We start from the raw sequence: 15,647 nt of genomic DNA on the forward strand, positions 1-15,647 counted from the left end.
CTCCAACAATGTAAATCTAAGATGCCAAGAAAGCAAGGATCGAGGAACGTAAAATTCTGAACTAAAGAAGAGATGAAGAAAAGCTTCTGAAAAGTGCTCTTATGAATGGAAAACAAAATCAAAATAAGAAAAAAAAGCTACAAAAAGAGAAGCCAGAAATCCCAAGGCCATTAATGAGAAGTAAGACAGGTTTTTTTTTGCAATTTCAAAATTTGAGAGTTATGTTGAATAAATCAGGTGAGAAAAATCATTTTTATTTATTGATCCATAATATGATGCAAATTGATCCACAATTGTGACCTCTCCCAAAAGTGATCCAAAATTATGTATTTAATGAATCATGAGAAAAACATTTTTTTGCGAGAAAAATTTACATTACATGGAAATAATTACTAAACCAACTGAAAGATTAAATATTCAGGTACGGAAAAGAATTGTTTGCGTTGCAATAAAACAGTAAAATACATTAATTATGATTTTTTGAAGACATACATTCCTCTTAACTTCATTCACAAACATCGGAGCCAGTGGTGTAGTGGAAAGTGTGATTGCCTCTCACCCCAGCAGGCCTGGGTTCAATCCCAGTCGGCGCCGCCGGGATGTTCTGAGGCATAACATCTCTGATCACGCCTTCTTTTTCGGTAAAGTATAGCCGTTGGTCCGCGGTCCATGAGTTGATGGGTCGATAGATAGGGTCCAGTTGGTGGGAGCTGCCTCCCTGGCGACGGTAGCATTGGTACTCAGTACGGAAAACAAGATCGACGGAAATCAAATCAAGGAAAAAAAAGTGATCCATAATTTGTGGGGGAAGTTTAAATACTAAAGTACAAATTGCGCATAAAACATTCAAAGTGCAAAAACACTAATCCACTATCTTTTGATTTAAAGAAAACTTTATTATTTATAATTTGAATAGCATTTGAAATAATTTTGCCGAAAATTTTTATTAATATGCTAAGTTATAAAGGCTCAATCAGCGCATCCTTAACACCTAAAATAATAAATTTCTCAGAAATTAATTTTAAATGCAGATATGGTAGCATCATGGTGTGTAAGCCCAATACTTGACATATGTCGTATACATGTTTAAGACTCTGCCAACGCTATGGACTCAATAATTTCTATCATGACGAAGCAGAAATCCCAGAAATCCAAGTGCACCGTTTCATAGGCCTGACACTGAACTGAGCTCAAAAATGTAATCTGAAGTCTTCCAACACATAGCGTGCCGTGTCATCTCTTGAACCATTGAGATATACTTTATGAGTGAGAATGTGTCCATCATCTGCCCAATATCACGTATCAGTTGCAACGTTAACACCCATCATTTCACCCGTTTCACAATAACCCAAGTACAAATGCCAAAATAATTACATTAGCTGACTTGCTTCTTTTCGGCGCCGAGCATCAATGGATCGTGACGGGTCACGAAGGTCTCAGAACCATTCACACACCAAGTCAGTGGCGGATTCGTTCCGATCGCATCGTAAAACCGAGCTTAGCACTAGCACTGTCGTCTCATCATGCCAGTCAGTAGCACAGTGCGCTGATCGTTAGAAATGAGCGGAGGTTGTCATTTAGGAAAACTCATCAATGAAAAATATCGTGTGTTAATTCACATTCAATTACCGCTTAATGCGTGTGTCGATGTCGATGAGTGGGGGTCACAATTGTAAATAGGTTACACGCTCAAGGACTTTAAAGTGCGCGTCTCTCCGCATTCTGAATCGGAACCAACGACGACGACCTAGGCACGAACCAATGGGTAATTGAAAATTTGTCTTCCAATTGCAGAAAGTTGCAGCTAAATAAGGGGGTTGAGTGAGCGAGCGCCCAGTGCACAGTGTGGGTTCGTGTTGTCATTAGGCACGTCTATCTGCCTGCCGGTGGCTGGCGACGATGAGAACGAATCGAATCGATTCGGAATGGATTTATGGTGCACCGCCCGCGCCTGTCCTACAGGCCTATAGGCCCGCGCGGAGCAACCTATGTTTGAGCAACAAATTGTGGGTCAATTTGCATTCAATTAAAATTTATTAAATCTAGGAATTATGGAAAGCGGCATTTGTGGGCTGGGGACTACATACGGCCATATGGGACAGTCTCGTGCTCATGTGCATTGGTTCGATATAAATGTCTGTTTATCTTTGCTGCAGCATTTCCAATGGCACCGAGCAAAGCGCATTTAAAACAGTCATGAAATATGCATAAATTTTCAAATCAATGTTTACTTCTCTTTTAGGTTAATGCTAATAATTGAATGGGTACATATTTATAATAACGTCTCGTAGCTTTCCTTGTTACTTGTTACCTTAAGCATAAGGTTGTTCATTGGAAGTTGTAGCAAATTGGCCTATTTTGACCAAATGATGTTGTATGTTCGCTAAACTATGAACATTAGCAGGAGCTTGAGTACGATTGATCCTTAGTGTAACTTTGCTTAATTCTCAATCCAAAAGGAGAGCCTCTTTTATTTTTGAAGTATAGTCAAATTACTTTTTATTTTTATTGATTTGCTGTTACATTTCAAGTGATTTGGCCTGACTCATCTTTGGATCTGGTTTGGAATTAAATAATTTCATATGAATTTTTGGTTTGACAACTAGTTTAAATTACTCCCCCTTGGGACATTTTTAGTTTGAATTGAAAAATGTGATAACCTACCTAAATTCAAACTACTTATCTTATCGAATTAGATCCCTAAGGATCTGTTGATCTGACCTCAGACAGGTATCTCTGAATGTCTCCAGGATGAGCGTTTTTCGCTACTCCAGTATCTGTAGATCAGCCAGGTGGTGGGCCTAATAATTTCGAGCCCGTAGAGAACTGTTTAGGATCATCCTAAGAATCTTGGTTTGGATCCTTCGAAGTCTAAGGTAATGGCATTTGGCATTTTGACATATCGTACTCTACTATAGGTAGGATTATTTGTTTGTAGGCAGCAAGCTTTGTTTTTTTTTTATCAGATAGACGTCCTGTTGATACGAGGTGAACAAAAGTTTGCTTTTCCATTCGGGTTGGCGATCGTTTAAGGTTCCGTTTGTTAGGGCAGTGCAGTATGAGATCGAACGCGAAGTTCGCAGTAGTATCACCTTCTAACTCCCGAACTATAACTGTCTACAATGACCATAAATGCGACATTGTTGAGAGAGTTCTGCCATAATAACACTGCCGGCCAGCTGGGGTTAGAGGGAATACACTTAATACACACAAACAATACAGTATGAAATAGCACACGAATGAGCACAAATGAGAGAATTATCAGGACCTGATTTGAAACCGGTTGAGCTGGTTGGAGCAAAATCGATATTTTGAACTACCCTAATACATACTCATAAAGTTTGTAAAAGCTTGATAAAATGATCTTGAAATACAAATAGCCAGGTGATACATATTCATAAGATCGTTATCAACATTGAAATAATATGTTATTCACACCCGAGAAAACCAGGACAACATGGATTTGCCAACATTATTTTCATCCCAGAGTGCAAACATCGCAACCGGTCATATTGTTTGTTCAAAACCCTTATTGACCCACAATATCCAACGCGCACATAAGAAATAAAAAAAAATAACTCCCCAGTTGCCGGATGGGGATGGCCTCTGGCCCGGTTTGCTTAGGCACAGATTTTTTTTTCTCTTTTCTTTCATTTGTCCATCTATGCGCAATAACAACAACAAACAACCCGACGCAATCAACAATAAACACGCGCTGCCCGGTAAAATAAACAAATTGTCACTCACGACGACCGATTGACCACGCTGGGGCATGCCGCGCTCATTCAAAGTCTATCCGTGTGGCGACGGCGACGGCGTCGTGTCGCGTCGCCTCAACTCTATAGAGCATAATTCAACCCCATCGCCTCGCCATCAGTTTGTGAACTTTCGACACAGCACAAGCAGCACAGCATAGGTAGTACTTTTGCCGAATAGGCGCGATCACGTTGCGGAAATTTCTCTTCCCGCCAGGTCGTCGTCGGTTGCCGCTGAAATCGTGATTTCGCTCAATTTGTATGCGTTTGTTGTAGAATAACAAACGGTTCGAAGATAAACATTACGGCATTATGAGCGCCGTGATTTTTATGGTTTTCCGAAACGGAAGGTGGTGGGTATGACGCTAACGGCTCTGTGAATTTGTCGCTATTATTAGAAAATCATAACACGAAGATGGAAGTAAGATTTCTGCTTCGAATTCGTTCGGGGCACGGAAGTCTACTCATGCACCTCAGATGTGATATAATCGACGAATCCAGCGTTTAGTTCGATGTTACTTCTATGGTAGCTTATTTCGTAGCATCGCGATGTGACACCTGTGCAATTCTGTGCGTATTTCAAGGCAAACTGCTGCTGCGAGCGATCTGCCGTTTAACCCATTTGTGTGGCACCGATTGGCGGCAATTGACTCGGCGTAGGTATACTACGTACACATACGTGCAATATCGGTAATTGATGTGTCAGTGCCCTCCGCGGGTTGAGAGTGACAATATATGTACAATTGTGCAGATTGAAGACACTAATGCGATACGAGAGGAAAGCGGTAGACTGTTGATCGATAGGTGAGACGATTGCGCGTTGTAGCGAAATCGATGCTGACCAATTTGGGACTAAAATTGTCATGCAAAGAACGGTAATAATGCCAGATGATGTCATGCTAGTTGCATGACCCCGGTAATTTAAATCAAGATCAAAATCGTGCCCCACCAAAATCACTACCAACAGGGGGATTCGGAATAAATGTCACTTTTAAAAATGGTCATAACGATTGAACGCTTGCATGATTTTTTGATATCAGTATATTCCAGATATACTACTTATATAACCTTCAACTTAGCATACTTTAATTAAAAACTCTCTCCCTTTATCTTTAATTACAACCCACATTTGACACGAAAATGAACCACAGCTGGCACCGTATGTTATAGTTCCAACACTTTTGGAGTCCTGGCGATGCGTCTAAGCTCTGATATTGGACGGACGGATTTTGCATGCATGGTTCCTTTTTATCTCTATAATGATGCGAAAAATAAATGTTTCATTCTTTCGAATAGATTTCAGTTTCTAAAAGATAACACATATGCAGATTTATGACATACCCCATTTTCACGTCCATGGCTGGTTGAAATCGAAAACGAATGAAATTTCAAATCCTTCTATCAATACAAGCTGGTATCTGTCCACACTTTAAAACAAAAATACTTGAACATATACCCATTTTACCCATTGAGAATTGCATATTTGTGAAGTCAGTGACAGTTGTTCTGATTCACCCTGTAAAGCTTCGAAAACATGAAAAAGAAATAAAAGGTCTCAATATAATGTACAGAAGTAGTAAGGCTGGTAGCTCGGTTTGCAAAGCACCAACTTTTTAAGGTTTCTGTTCAGCCTTGTTCCCACCACCTAGAATGCGCTCGATTTTACCTTTTAAATTGACCGTCCACGGAGAGGCTTTCTTGGGTAAAGGCGTACATTTCATAATATACAGAAATGCTGCCCAAGACGTCAAAGACCTAAGGTCTATATCCGGACACATCAAAACTTAAGTAAAACGCAAATTTTGTATAATATTTCAATTGTCGTTGTTTATTTCAGATTTACGGGATAAGATTTAAAAATTCACGAAGTCAAAACATAGTTATTCGGTATTTGCATAAAATTTTCGAACTTTGTGCTTAACTCCATCCATTAGGGTTTGTACAGACTCCTCAGATACTGTAATGGCCGTCTTTGTCCAAATTTGCTGGAAGTGTTTGATATCTTTGATTCCTTGTTTCTTTCCAGAAAGCTTCCACTTCATCAGAGCCCAATATCTCTGCATTGGACGTAACTCTGGATAATTTCGCGGATTTGCGGTTTATGGTAAAATATTCACTTGATTGGCTTCATTCCACTATCACAGTTTTAGCATAATGGCATGATGCCAAATTGGGCCAGAACAAAGGGCTTCTTTGTGGCTTTTGATGAAGGGTAGCAATGAATCATATCGTCCGGCCATTTTTCACAGAGATGGCGCTGTTCCGCTGGTAGGAAGTGATTAAAATCCCCATATATAAATTGAGAGAAGTGGGAATAATTCGCTTTGAGTGCATATTAAGTTAAAAAAGTGAGCGACAAGCTGAAGAAATTAGTCAGAGACTTTGTTGTTCAGTTTTTTCCAGGAAATTATTGTTAAACAAGCTACACTTAATTAAAAAAGATTTTTCCCCATACAGTTTTACCTGCCTCACTACCAATCTCCAGAGAGCCAAAAAATTCAAATTTAGAAAGATAATTTGCTCTCCCTAGTTCAATTTCTAAACATGCCATGTATGATGATACTCTATTTGTGATTTCCCTCTCAGACTACAAAATAGAGTACCTGACACTGCAAAACATGTCTGGTACCTCTATATATGCATTTTGATTAACATCCGAAGTCCCTCCGTTTGATCATATTCAGCACAAAATATACTTTCTGCCCCGCCCCATTCATAGAAATCGGAGGGAAATCCTGTGAGAGGTGAGCTATTTTGTGTGTAGAATGTGTAATAAAGGAGGGATTTTGGATGTTAATCTAAATGCATATATAGAAGTACCAGACATGTTTTGCACTGCACTGACATCTGATGGAACATGAATGCAGAAGGTTGACAAAATGATTAATTGCTTCTGCAGGCACTTTTCTGGTAAACCTCCTTGTTGATTGTGCCTGTAGTGACGAACGATTTACTCTTTCGGCCAAGGTTGCAGATATTCATTTCAGCTAAAACAATGTTTTTTTTTAAATTATGAAATAATTAAATGCTATGATCATATTTTGAATTGGTAAGATACAAGAAGGGGTTGCAAAGAATGTGTTTGGCCTATTAAACCTGTTTATTTCACTTCATGAGAGTCACAATCAGCGATTTTTCACACACTCACTCTCTCACTCACTCACTCACTCAGCGATCAGCAAATCGCTGATTGTGACTCATAGAAAGTAAAATTTGCAGGTTTTATGTTTCAAACGCATACTTTGTAACCTCTTCTTGTAAGTTACAAGTAAAACATGTCATCATACAATCTTTTGGTTTTATTATTCCGAAAAACATTATTTTAGCTGAAATGAGTATTGACAACCTTGCTTTCGGCCACACGTACAATTTGCTTGCCAAATAAGGTATTTTTGGGAACTTCCGAACATCTTTGTCCTGCAATACTTAGCGGGGGAGAGGTAGCTCATCGATTCTTCCGGTTCGCCTCCTAGTATCGTGCTATAAGGTACCAGGCGATAACCAGGGTAGTTGATCGATAGCTCGATGACGTCATTTCGTTGACGTCTGCAATGGGAAATTCTCATAGCAGGCGTTGACGATGGGACGTTGTCGAGTTGTTGAATAGCAACTATCGTGGTAACTCACCGATTACCTGTCGATCTGCCAAATTTGGAAAGACGTCTGCATTGAATTGTCTCATATAATAATATTCCGCCCACTATATCACAAGAAATTGCGAGTAGCTGAGTGGAATGGAGATAAGTTAAGCATTGGGTACAGGACCAAGTCTCCCCTGGGTGGTGCCAAAAGATGAGCGCAATAGAATCATCAAGTTGCCATAAGACACGGAATGAGACTATTGCATGGCTGGGTAGTCAAAGTCTTCCATTCGTTAGTCATTTCAGGTGGATTAGAACAGGTTTAGGTGGGCGTTGGCCAGATTTGGATTTTTCAGATGTAATCCTGGATAGGACCCTGTCATTGAACGTCGCGTGAAAGTGGAACTTAATGGAGGCCTAAGTACTTTTTCGTAGTTTTTAGTTTTCGGATTTGAAAGATCGTTGGTTACAGTGGCCTGCTTACTGAGCAGAAAAACGCGGTCCCAGGTCCTTACATATCAAAGAGATTTATGGTTAAATCGATTGTGTATCGTGTATTTTGCGAAACTCGTTGTTGTCGTTGGTTCCGGGTTTGAATGGATACACAAATTTGAGCAACGGTATTATGTGATATGAGGGGCTCGGTGGCCTTAGAGCAACCGTTTTTGCTTACTGAGCAGAACATCATGAGTCTAATCTCAGGCCCATCCACATTCAAGATTCGTCAATCTTTTTATTTGTTAATATGACTACATGGTAATAATAGCAACTCGGTGATTAAAAAGGTGCTCGTCTGCCTAGTGGCAAACGTTTTTGCTTACTGAGCAGAAGACCGTGGGTTTAGTCCCAAGCTCCTTCGCGTTATATGATCGTTAGGACATCAATTCAGCTTATCGTTTACCAAAACCAACCCTGCTGCAAACCCAACCTTCTTATCCAACATCCCAGTGATTCCTCATGGAAGTGCAGAGGTGTTCTCGGCTTCCATCAAAGCGAGTGTCATGTCAACACAATCCTTCCCATTCCTTTCTTGACCTGTGTTCGGGCGCGGCCGGCGCTGGTATTGCATAATTTAAGATCACCAGTTTTTACACATTGAGGATGATTGCTAGTCCCATGCATCGTCTATTGGTTCTCTGTGTAATTACAGCTGATCTGGCAGTAACGTCAGCCCTGGACGCTGTTTGAAATCCTGCAGGACATAAGTTTCATCGTCCATAAGAAACGCATGAAAACTTTGTCAAATATGCGTCGAGCCCGTGATTTGGCTGTCAAATTCTGTTTGTCATTGTGATTTGGAACTTTTTTGTTTCCCTTGATTTGTTTTCCGTCAATCTTGTTTTCCGTGCTGAGGACCGTTGTAACCCCCGCCAGGGAGGCAGCTCCTACACCCGGACCCTACCTATTGACCTATCAACTCATGAACCGGGGATCAACGGCTTTACTTCCCTTCCGAACCTACGGCTAAAGATCTCTATAATAAAGTTTAAAAAAAATCCCTACCGAAGGAAAGCGTGATCAGAGATGTTATGCCTCAGAACATCCCGGTGGGGCCGACTGGGATTGAACCCAGGTCTGCTGGAGTGAGAGGTAATCACTCTTATCACTACACCACCGGCGCCACTACGAATTGGGAAAGTTTTTACTTTATACGACTTCCGCCCCAAACGCTGTTTTGATTTTTGGGCAAAACCAGGTGACATTCCTATTTTACGAGCCACTGTTCGAACAGAGAAATTCGGTTTTTCGTTCAAACTCCTCTTCATCTTTCTGCACGGGGGCAACAAGCACGCATTTCGGTGGAGCTCACATCAATGTGATGAATATAGTAGCTGAGGATGACTGCAACAAACTACTCTTTCTAGCATTCAACACTGCGGTGCAAGTGTGAAAGAGTAAGCTGTTTTGTTCTGTAGTACCTCCATCAGTTTTACCGCTGTCAGTATGCCCAAAAATGTCAGATTGCCCAAAAATGTCAAAATCATGTGATCTATGGTGCATCTAAATGTGGTTGACAGGGATAGGGTCCCCCTGTCTTTCGGTCCATGACAGGATCAGCACGTCCAATGTTTTTATCACTTCATGGTTTCTTCTCGACCATCAAGCCTTCCGAAAATAATTTGAGCACACCGTGAACAGTGGATTTAGGTAAATCTTTTTTTTTCGCAAGTTCGAAATCCGTTCGCGCACGCCATCTTGAACACTTAACATGGAATGTAAACTCCAATCAATCCAATTTCACTCGTACGTGCAATATTTCAAAAATTACAGTGATTTGAAGGTGTCCGGATAAATGTGGATACAGACCTTATGATTTACAAAAATTTGGTCTACATAAAAAATACCACATTTCAGGCGTTTTCATAATTTCCACGTCATGACGAGAGGAGCAACACAATAGTTGGGTAAAGAAGAACTGCATTATAACACACCATCGACTGGAAATGCTCTCGCAACGTGGGGCTTTAGGTAGTGATGAAAACGTCGCTAGAACTATTCCACAGTCGCAGTCAGTTTATGAGCAAAAAGAGGGACGCACATTTTTGCCTGTGGACTTGGAGACATACTTCAAGTCCCCGCGTACATCGTACGGGTTAGGCAAAAATGTGCGTCTATCTCTTTAAAAAACTTTCGCATTAATGGCCCATCGCTCATTTTCAACTTCTATTCAATTTTCACACTGCCGTACTCTAACGGAACTATCCACCTACCCTCTTCTAAAGATCATTCTCTAGCTAATAAATCATCACATTAAAGCTTCATGTTAGCATTTCCAACCAACTCTGATAATCGTTAACTTCGCGTATGAAGTAACATAAAAACACTTTGAATGTGTTTGCTTTTATCCAATGCACTATGACTAAAGGGTGTCCACAGTTAAATTGCATCACTTTAAAACAGCTGTTACATTTTGCCCTTTTGGTTAATTTTAATGAAATTTTGAGTGAGATGGCCTCAGCGTGTGTTGCTTACACTGTGCGAGTTTCATCAAAGGAGTGGACGGCTTTAAACTCTGTACACGAAACGAAAATCAATTATTTTATGTATGTGTTTCACTTATACATTTTTGCCAAAACATCAGCCTTATACATTCCATAAGACAAACCACATAGGTCCTATAAAAATGCATGAAAGGTATGTGTGACCGCTTATACATTTCATTTGACACATGATCTTCATTAACTTTTTGCAAGGCGTCTGCTTATTAGTTGACTTATACATTTTATGAATAATCAGTAATAGATATTTGCCAAAAGGTATAAGGAGATTTCTATCCGTGTACAGACTGGAGAGTTATAACATGTTTTAACGGTTGTCAAATAATTGCAACACAGAAACCACCATCAAGATAGCGCTATAACATGTTATAACTCTGTAGTCTGAACGTACTATAATGCTTCTTTATTGATTTATTTATTTATTTATTACGTCAAGCCAATGTAGACTACATACAATGATTATTACTATGTTTACTTACATACTATGCATTATTTCTATTATGTTATAGCTTAAGTTTTATTTGCTACTGCACTGGCTGGAGCGCTGCACTGAGTAATTGCCAAGATTTGGGAGGAGGAGATATTACCGGAGGAGCGGATGGAAGGTGTCGTATGCCCAATTTACAAACAGGGCGACAAGTTGGATTGCTGCAACTACCGCGCAATCACACTGCTGAGCGCCGCCTACAAGGTACTTTCCCAAATTCTAGATCAGCTATGGCAGATTATGCACGAGTACGGATTTCTGGATAAACTGACGCGATTGATCAGGGCGACGATGGATCGAGTGATGTGCGTTGTTCGAGTATCGGACAATCGGACCCGATTGAATCTCGAAGAGGGTTACGGCAAGGTGATGGACATTCGTGTCTGCTATTCAACATCGCGTTAGAAGGTGTGATCAGAAGAGCTGGGATAGACACGAGTGGCACGATCTTCAGGAAGTGCATACAGCTTCTTGGCTTCGCCGATGACATCGACATCACGTCACAGAACTTTGAGACGATGGTGGAAACGTACATCAGATTGAAGGATGAAGCTAGGCGGATTGGACTTGCCATCAACGCATCGAAGACGAAATACATGAGAGGAAGAGGTTCTAGGGAAGACAATGTTAGCCTCCCACCCAGAGTGCAGATTGACGGTGACGAAATCGAGGTGGTCGATGAGTTCGTGTATTTGGGCACCGAACATGATACCAGCAGAGAAATTCAAAGACGCATTATGGCAGGGAATCGTGCCTACTTTGGAATCCGGAGGACGCTCCGGTCGAATAAAATTTGCCGCCGCACGAAGTTGACTGTCTACAAGACGCTGAGTAGACCGGTGGTCCTCTACGGCCACGAGACTTGGACTATGCTCGTGGTGTTTTCTAACGGAAGGTGTTGCGTACCATCTACGGTGGAGTGCAGATGGATGACGGAACGTGGAAGAGGCGAATGAACTACGAATTGCACCAGCTGCTGGGAGAACCATCCATTGTCCACATTGCAAAAATTGGGCGACTACGGTGGGCTGGGCACGTCGTAAGAATGCCACACGACGACCCAGTGAAAATGGATCTAGAAAGCGACCCAACAGGAACAAGAAGAAGATGCGTGCAGCGGGTAAGGTAGATCGACCCAGTAGAAGGCGACCTGCGGAACCTTCGCAGACTACGAGGCTGGCGAAGTGTGGCCATGGATCGATTAGAGTGGAGACGACTTGTTCGGACAGCAGAGGACAACATGGCCTTAGCCTGATTGCGGCGGCGGTGTGGTTTATTTGCTACTTGGACATACTGATGCCAATAATTCCACAATGTAAATTATACAGGCACATCATTCGATTGATTGGGCTATTTTTTTGCATAGTTTGTTCTGCACGATTTTTCAGAAAATAAATTCCGTGTTCTAAGATGTCGACAAGGTGTGTAAAAGTTAGTTGTGCGAGTATTTCTGCCAAATCATATTGGTGAGCATGCACTGCGCTTCATAAGATGGTACCGTAAAACGGGGTACCTTTGATAATGCAGGTATCATTGATTGAATAATATAATGCTCTGTCCTTTTCCGAATTGGAAACATTGGTTCCATATTGTAGTTTAGGGAATTTCCCTTGATATCGTATATAGTTTTTATTTGGTATATGCTATTTTCTGCAATTTGAGGATTAATAATGGTATGTCGATCCGGTCAAACGCGCTTCAACGTGCATGCCACTGTCCATCGCGTTAAGAATGAAAGATACATATTCTAGAAGATTAGAGGTAGTTGAGCGACCTTTAAAAAAGTCGTGCTGTTTACTTGTAATTATATTTTTCACCTCCTCAACATTTTTGTCACTTACGATTGATTCAAAAAAGTTTTGGAATGCAAAAAATAATAGCAATTCTAGGATAATTTCGAATGTCGCATTTCATGCCTGATTTGAAAATAGGTACCAAAGAAGATGATTTCCAAATTTAGGGAATTTTCCATTTTTCAGAGACATGTTGAAGAGACGCTCTAGAGGAAATGCGAGTTCTTCAGAAAGGTTTTTCAAAAATATGGGTGCAATGCCGTCAGGTCCGTATCCTTTCAACGCGTTTAAGTTTTTTAGTGGATTGAGGCCTTCATTTTGAGTTAGTCGGTTGACAGAAATGTTGTTAGAAGTTTCAGAAATGAATGAAAAGAAATCGCGGTCACGATCTTCTTCGGAAAATGTGGTGTATACTTCTTGGAGGAAGTTTGCAAAGAGATTGAATTCTCATCTACATTTGCATCCAAATTCATTCACGAAGGATGATTGCTACTTTTTAATTTCGTGTTTAGATAATTAAAAAAGTTCTTAGGACCTGACTTCATTTTCAACTTTACGGTTATAATCATCATATGCAGAGTTGATGGCTGTATTTAGTTGGTTTCATAAGTTATGATAGTTTCACAAATCGGTTTCAGTGTTTTCATTTTTGTATAGTTTGTGAGCTCTCTGTTTGTTACTCTTCATTTTTTCAGTTGCGGATTGAACCACACTGCTAGTTTGTTGTTTTGTGTTCGTCTTTTTTGTTGTTGATACAGTTTCTAAAATTAGGCTTTGAAAAATTGGGTGAAATTTTCCTACTTCAGTATCGACGTTTCCTTCAATACTTACTAAATATCGCCAATTTATTGTACACAGTCTACGTTTGGCTTCTTCGTAATTTGCTTTATGGTATTTCGGCACTTACTCGTATTCCCAGTCGCTGGGGGAAGAAGAATTATGTTCGAAGTATGAATATTCAATATTCAATTGCTCTGTGAAACACTTCATTTTTCTATAAAGGTGGTAATGATGTATACACACGGAGGTCTTCTGTATAATTTGTACATAAAAGGTCTAAATACATGGTTAATTTAATTAAGACCAAAATAAGAGATTTTATCGAACAATAATTGCAATGTTTCGTCTTCACCTACGACTGGGAGTAAAAATGATTCATTTTCAATGTCTGTAATAAAGTCTGCATTTGCGAGTGTCTCTTTTGCTAAGAGTTACTCAGAGTAACTCTGATTTGCTCTAATCTGCATCGAAAAAATAAAGAACAAGGCATATCTCCCGTAACATTTGAAAAAAGACCTATAATCAAAATGTAAACAAATCGATTTTTGATACTATTATATAGCACCGCTTGTTAGCTACCAATCGTGTATGAATGTTCATAACCGGCAAAAATCATTCTAAATAACTCGATTTTCAAAACGGCCGATCAAAGAAATTTTTCGAATCATTCATTGGTCCGCACGCTAAAACGGCCAACCATTTATATAAGTAGATATTGCTGTCACACTGAACTGCTCTTAATAATATATATCTTTATCTTATCTATATATATATATATATATATATTTTCGTCGCATTGTACACTGTAACTGGAAAATAACCATTAATTGGTATCTAATACCCATAAATGAGTAATTGTTACCCATTAGTGAGTAAACGTTACGCAATAATGGGTATTTTTTACCCATTTAATGGGTTAACATACTTTACTTCAAAATGGGTGAAATTGTACTCATTAATGGGTACTATAATGTTAGAGTGTAGACCAAGAGCCTTAGTTGCAGTCAACTCTTGAAAGTTAATGCTGTTTTGATGATGCAAAGCTACATCTCCAACTTTTTGCTGCATGCAATTCCAAAATATATTCTCGATAGAAATGTTCATAAGTATCAATAACTTTTCAAAAAACCTGGATTATAACAAAAACTTACTGTCCACGTTCCGGCTTGCTTGGAGCTGCAGCCTGAATGTGACTCCGACAGTGAGGAAAATTATTCTGCATCTCGATGTTTGATTTGGATTTTAGTATACAACACAGTGAAATATCAGTCTACTGCTGCTTTTGATCTCTTTCAAAACAAAAGAGGCTAAATATCTAGCCGAAGATTTCAAAATTTCTTAAACAAACCTTAAACTCGAATTTTTGTCAAGAAACAAATAAGACCTTTTGCAAAAAATCACTAGCAATGAGAGAAAGGGACGCTCAGAGAGCAAGAGAGTTTCTCAGAGTAACTCTAGATTGCTCTAAATTTTTCACTGGGGATTTTTTTTTAATGTAACTTTGGGAAAATATCAAAAATCGTGTTAAAAGTTACATAGAGTCATTCTCGTTGAAACCAGACCACCATTTACACATGGTCTTTAAATATTTTAATATATTCGTCTGATGAAAAAAAAATATGAAATTTTCACTTTCTTTAGCTGACATTAATGGACCCCTCGCCAAGAACTTTTTAAAAATTTTTAAATTTATATTTATTTGCAAGCTTACCAATTACTCAAAAGATTCCAAATTTGAACCTGATTAGTCTCCCAAAATTTGAACTTATTTGTTAAGCAACTTACTTGGCACAAATCATTTGAAGTTTATATGGAAATTACTATGGGAAAACCAAACTTTCCCATACTAATTTCCATATAAACTTCAAATGACTTGTGCCTAGTCAGCTTAGTAAATGAATTCAAATTTTGGGAGGCAAATCTGGACCAAATCTGCAGCCGTTGTTTAAGCACTGTGGGACGAAAATTTAAATTTTTGCATCAGTCTAGTGAGTATCCACTCTTCATGAAAAGTTAATACCTGCCGATCATTAAGTTGTGACATCATTTATGTGCCAAACACATACTTCACAACTTCTTCGTGTATTCCAATTACACAATCTCATCTAATGATTTCATAATTCAAGAAAAACATGTTTTATAACGAAATGAATGGCAGCAGCCATGACCGTATTATGAAAAAAAAAGTGGACCAAGTCGCTAAACAGAAAGCTGATGAAATACCAAACGAAAAGATTTATTCGAAAGTTCTC

This window comes from Ochlerotatus camptorhynchus, unplaced genomic scaffold, assembly GCF_037179485.1.
Source record: "Ochlerotatus camptorhynchus isolate MF236.1 unplaced genomic scaffold, CSIRO-AGI_Acam_v1.1 ptg000316l, whole genome shotgun sequence".
NCBI lineage: Eukaryota > Metazoa > Arthropoda > Insecta > Diptera > Culicidae > Ochlerotatus > Ochlerotatus camptorhynchus.